Genomic DNA, 6,736 nt, shown 5'->3' on the forward strand with positions numbered 1-6,736 from the left:
CAGGACCACCACACGGAGAACACCTGCCTGGGTATGGGGCTAATACAGGGAAGAAGAGGAGAGCAGACTACTCAATACATCTCTTTTGTCCCTGGATCCAACCATGCCTGAAGCAGACTTCTGGACTTGTCAGTTTCTGAGCCAACAAATTCTCCCCCTCCATTTGTAAACTTTTAAAATTTATTTTAAGTTTTTGGCTTAGGCTGGTTTGAATGCGTTTCTGTCACTTGCAACACTAAGAGGGTTGAATAATACACCCATCCACAGATGGTTATAGATGTTCAGTCTTTTACCATTCTCAGCAAGAGCTCTTCATTCATAAATGCATTCGCCAATACTTTTTGACTGCCTACTATGTGCCAGACACCATGCTGAGTGCAAACATCTTTATGGGTCAGCCTCTCCGAGTTTGGTTTTCTGGGGTTATACTTCATGGTGATTCTACACCCGAATCAGTACAAAGCCCTATATGTGAGCCAATATGTGCGCCATACCCACCCCCCACCCCCCCACCCCCCGCCAACTCCTTACCAAGTGTCAAGATGTGAATGCAAGCATTTATACCCCAGGAATTTATTTATTTCTCAATAATACTAACAAAATAACATAGCCTAATTACATGCCACCTTTCCTAATAAATGTTTATAGGTAGTGTGCCCAACGTTTTACACATTTCAGCTCATTTTAAGTTCACAATGACCCTCCTAGGTGGGTTTTGTGATCTCCTTTTTACAAATAAAAAGTGAAACTCAGGTTTGTGACTTGCTGGATCAAACACTCAGCTCTGTCTACATGAAAGGCCATCCTCTGCGTCTTTGTCTTGCTCAACACAATTTTTTAAAATGTTATTTATTGGGGCGCATGGGTGGCTCAGTCAGTTAGGCATCCGACTTCAGCTCAGGTCATGATCTCACGGTTTGTGAGTTCGAGTCCTGCATTGGGCTCTGCTTCAGATTCTGTGTCTCCCTCTCTCTCTGCCCTTCCCCTGCTCATGCTCTCTCTCTCTCAAAAATAAATACATAAAACATTTTTAATAATAAAAAATAAAATGTTTACTTATTTAAAAAAATTTTTTTAAGTGTCTTTATTTATTTTATTATTTTTTTTTTTTTAATTTTTTTTTTTCAACGTTTTTTATTTATTTATGGGACAGACAGAGACAGAGCATGAACGGGGGAGGAGCAGAGACAGAGGGAGACACAGAATCGGAAACAGGCTCCAGGCTCCGAGCCATCAGCCCAGAGCCCGACGCGGGGCTCGAACTCACGGACCGCGAGATCGTGACCTGGCTGAAGTCGGACGCTTAACCGACTGCGCCACCCAGGCGCCCCTCTTTATTTATTTTTGAAGGAGAGAGACAGACAGACAGAGCATGAGCGGGGGAGGAGCAGAGAGAGAGGGAGACACAGAATTCGAAGCAGGCTCCAGACTCTAAGCTGTCAGCACAGAGCCCGAGGCGGGGCTCGAACTCACAAACTGTAAGATCATGACCTGAGCCAAAGTCAGACGCTTAACCGACTGAGCCACCCAGGCACCCCTACTTATTTATTTTTGAGAGAGAGAGAGAGAGAGAGAGCATGGCGGAAGTGGGGGGAGGCAGTGAGAGGGGGAGAGAATCCCAAGCAGGCTCCACGCTGTCAGTGCAGAGCCGGATGAGGGGTTCAATCCCATGACCCTGGGTCATGACCAGAGCTGAAATCAAGGGTCAGATGCTCAACCGACTGAGCCACCCAGGCATCCCTCGACACAATTAAAATACATATAGGGACACCTGGGTGGCTTAGTCAGTTAAGCATCCAACTTCAGCTCAGGTCATGATCTTTTGGTTCGTGAGTTCAAGCCCCGCATCAGGCTGTGTGCTGACAGCTCAGAGCCTGGAGCCTGCTTCAAATTCTGTGTCTCCCCCTCTCTCTGCCCCTCCCCCACTCATGCTCTGTCTGTCTCTCAAAAATAAATTTTAAAATATTAATATATATATACATAGACACATATATATATGTGTATACATATATATGGGTATACATATATATGGGTATACATATATATGGGTATACATATATATGGGTATACGTATATATATGTGTATATATATGTGTATACATATATATGTGTATATATATACATTAGTCTTTCCAGGGCCACAGATGCTGGTGACTTCAACATAAAGCCCATAGCTCTTTTCTCGCTTCTCCTGTTTTTCCTGCTTTAGTCTGCCACAACAAATACCACAAAGTTGCTTAGACCACAGGAGTTTTCTGCCTCACAGTCTGGAGGCTGAGAGTCCAAGATCAAGATGTCAGCAGGTCTGGTTTCTCCTGAGCTGCTCTCTTCAGCTTACAGATGGCCCCTTCTGTGTGCGTGTGCACATTCCTAATGTCTTTTCCTCTTCTTGTAAGGACCCCGGTCCTCTGGGTTTATAGAGTCCCACCCTTATGACCTCATTTAACCTGAGGTATCTCTTTAAAGACCCCATCTCCAGGGGCACCTGGGTGGCTCAGTCTGTTAAGTGTTTGGCTCAGGTCATGATCTCACAGTTCGTGAGTTTGAGCCCCGTGTCGGGCTCTGTGCTGACAGCTCAGAGCCTGGATCCTGCTTCAGATTCTGTGTCTCCCTCTCTCTCTGCCCCTCCCCTGCTTGCACTCTGTCTCTCTGTCTCTCTCTCTCAAAAATAACAATAAACATTAAAAAAATTTAGAAAATAAAACAGGTCTTGTCTCCGCTCAGACATGATGAACAAATGCCATTAAAAACAAAAAAAAATTTTTTTTAATAAAAATAAAGACCCCATGTCCAAATGCATTCACGTTCTGAGGTCCCTTATCGGATCCCAAGGAGGCCTCAAAAATCTCTGGACTGATCTGATGCTTCAAAGAGAAAGTCTTCTGGGGAGCCCGGGTGGCTCAGTCCGTTAAGCATCTGACTTCAGCTCAGGTCATAATCTCACAGTTCGTGGGTTGGAGCCCCACTTCGGGCTCTGTCTTGACAGCTCAGAGCCTGGAGTTGCTTCAGATTCTGTGTCTCCCTCTCTCTGCCCCTCCCCCGCTCATGCTCTGTCTCTCTTTCTCTCAAAAATAAATAAACATTAAAAAAAAAAAGAGGCTTCTGAGAGGGATGTTCCCACCTTCCCTCTCTTCATCCCATGTTCAGGCCTTGCTCTCAGTTCCAACTCAGAGTGAATTCTCCGTCTGTGCTACATTCCTGTGTCCCCGGGCTCCCAGGGCGCTCTGTGAACACAAATCACTCTCCACAGGCTCCTTCCCAGTCTCCTGTAAATACCCCGCCCCCTCCCCTTGCAGCCCTCCCAGAACAGTCTAGACCCCAGTGCTTGATGTCTGGTCAGTGCCCCTTCAGAGCCCATCTTTCTGAACTGTTGTCCACTGTCCCCGCCTCTGTCCCCACCATCCACTCACCTCTCAGCACTTGGCCACCTGGCTTTCTCTCCCATCGTCCCCCTCAACCTGCTATCTCCCCGACAGGAAGCCACAGGGCACGCTTGTCGCTTGCCGTTCTTATCTTAACTGGCCTTTATTGAAGCAACACTGGGCGCTGTTTACCCTCCCTTGGCAAATTCTCGCACACCCAGGCTTGGGCTACCAGGTGTCTATGCACCGATAACCCCGTCATCAGCTTGATTTCCCAGTGGCCCAGCTGCTTCTAGCCTTTGCACACAGCGAGGGCTCAATAACTATGCATTCAATCAAACTGAAGTAACATCTGCACACGGACACGGGGCCACTAAGCTGCTCAAGGACTAACCCACTTCTCTCTGTAAGGTACTCTGGCCACGTGTATCTGAAAGGCTAAAACAAGTGTTGCAAAGTAACAGTCCACAGAGGCCAAGCGTGCAGTGCAAACATACGAAGTGGGCAGGTGCAGGAAATCCATAGGAGGCCAGGGGAGAAGGGTGGTTGACACAGAAGGACAGTAGAGACCGTGGGGCGGGGGGGGGGGGGTGCTGGAGAGCAGATGCCCTGTCTGCAGGGGGACCCTCCGCTCCGCTCCAGCCTGTGGAACTTCCAGGTGGGGAGGCAAGCCTCGTGATGCCTGACTGACAGGCTTTCTCAAAGGACGCTAGAAATCCAGATTTTTTTTTAATTTGAAAATGCCCTGGTGAAATGTTCGCAGCCAATTCAAAACTGTAATGGAGATGATCAATTATGAGCCGGAGGAAACATTTCTGTGAGCCAGATGGAGCCCAGCTGTGAATCTGCAACCCCCGAAATAAAGCATCTGTTACCAGCTGACACATTCATGCCACCCTGGGGTACAGTGGAGTACCCCATACAGAAGGACTTGATACGTTTTTAAATTTTAACAAGGGAACTGTGTTTGGGGCTCGTTGGCGGTTCCAGTTTCCGGATGGAAAGATGCTGATTGCCTTATTTTAAAGATGCCCTTTGTTTGAGGAAATTCACTCCATGGGCTGTTCAGTCACAGGAAGGTGGGCCCCACACAGTGTTGGGAGGGGAGAGGTGGGAAACTGTGAGTTACCATGAAACCAAATGCCGTTCCACAGACGAAAAGGTACAGGGTCTGTTGAGCTGTGCAAATTAGCTAGATCTTTACCTTGACAGCATCCTGAAAGGGAGGGAAAATATTTTCTCTAAAAAGAGTTTGATGGATTCCCGATTGTGTGTTCTTGGACCATGTGGGGATAGTGTGGTTTCTACGGAAGGAACCCACATGGAGTCACCGCATGCCCCGGTCTGGTGAAATGGGTCGCATCAGTTACTAGGAAATTGACCCCATGGAAACAGTCAGAAATGCAAATAGACATGGAAGCACACGGTTGTTTGTTTGTTTGTGGAGCTGATCTGAAGCAACAAGGATGTCCAGAAACAAAAAAGATTTGTGGAATAAAATATATGACAGTCCCATGTTGGAATAGAACATAGCAATTAAATTGTTGAAGAGTTAAGTCATGGGAGAATGCTTATGATATAATAAGTAAAAAATACACAAAATTGGATGTAACAAGATGACCTTGGCTGAAATGAGGCGTTGTTTTTTTTTTTTTTTTTAAGTTTATTTACTTTGAGAGAGAGAGCAAGCAGGGTCAGGCAGCGTGAGAGAGGGGGGAGAGAGAGAATCCCAAGCAGGCTCTGCACTGTCAGAGCAGTGCCCGATGTGGGGCTTGAACCCACGAACTGCAAGATCATGACCTGAGCCGAAATCAAGAGTAGGACGCTTAACCGTCTGAGTCACCCAGGCACCCCCGAAATGAGTTTTTTGAAGTCTCGATGAGGGGAGGAGAAGGAGAAGTGTGGGCGGGTATCAGGTTGGACTGGGTCGTCCATGCCTGTGGCACCGCTGCTCAGAACTGAACAACGTGGACACTGGGGGACGCCTAAATGCTAACTTCCATGGGATCGCCTTTCTGGGAGATGAGTCTTCTCCTGATGGAAAGGTAAATCGTACTATTGGTCATCCTTGAAAAGGTGAGTCTTGGGGCCTGGAATGAATCCGAGCAAATCTGACGCTGGGCTGAAGACGACCATTCTTCCTGCTTGAATTTTGAAGCCAGAAGATGCCTGGAATATTTTCAGAGGAGGCAGGGAGCCTGCCCTCAACCCACGGCATGTGGTGGGCAGCTCCGTTGGTTGTCTGTGTGGACCCCACCCAGTGCCCCTGGGTGTCCCAATATACCCAATAAACCCAACGGACCCTTGGCAGCCATTTTCCACAATGCGTCTTTGCCCACTTGGCTGGCTTGTTGGACTTTGAGGGATGCCTGGCCTAAGCTGAGCCAATCAGAACCCCGCCCAAGGAGATTTAAAATAAATACAGAGATTTCGGGCTCATTACGGCTGCTCTCCAGAACAGGAGAGATGTCAACTTGCCAGGTGGGGCAGAGATGCAGAGACCGGTCTGCAGAGGAAGAGAGAAGAGCAAGGTGCATGCAATTTAATGTTTTGCCATTTCTTTTTAAAAAATTTTTAACGTTTATTCATTATTGAGAGACAGAGCGTGAGTATGGGAGGGGCAGAGAGAGGAGGAGACGCAGAATCCGAAGCAGGCTCCAGGCTCCGAGCTGTCAGCACAGAGCCTGACGCGGGGCTCGAACTCACAAACCGCGAGATCAAGACCTTCGCTGAAGTCAGACGCTCAACCGACTGAGCCACCCAGGTGCCCCTCCGTTTTGCCATTTCTAAGTGTTCTCAGCCATTAAATCTAATCCATGAGAAATTATCCTTGATTGCCAAGGGCCTTTAAACAATCACTGATTTCATCCTCACTGGTCAAGGAATCTGCCGAGAGTTGTCCTCAAATAATTTCATATTATTCAAAAGCATGCACATGCATGTGTGTGTTGAGGCATATCTATGTATGTGTATGTGTATCCACACGTAGAAAGCAATTCATCGTTCTTTTGAAGTCAGCATGGACTCAGATATACAATAGGCAGAAATAAATCTCAGGGATAACCTCATTCACGTTCAGAGATGTGCATCTCTGCAGCAAATTACACACAAAAGAGAAATGAGAAGAGAAAATGAGGTACGATGTTATATCGCTGCATTCAGTAACAAACTGAAATGTGGGCGCAAAGTTTTGATGATGCTTACTTAAAGCTGAAGCTTTATCTCATAAGCTCTACAAAAGAGTAAAAAAAAAATGATAAATCTCTTAGGAGCTACTGTCAATATGAGCTTAGGTACTAGAATTTTATACACAAAAAAAGGGTGTAGCGCCTAGGTGGCTCAGTTGGTGGAGTAACAAACTCCTGATTTCTGCT

The sequence above is a fragment of the Puma concolor genome, chromosome E3 (assembly GCF_028749965.1).
Source record: "Puma concolor isolate L17-30 chromosome E3, mPumCon1.1.hap2, whole genome shotgun sequence".
NCBI lineage: Eukaryota > Metazoa > Chordata > Mammalia > Carnivora > Felidae > Puma > Puma concolor.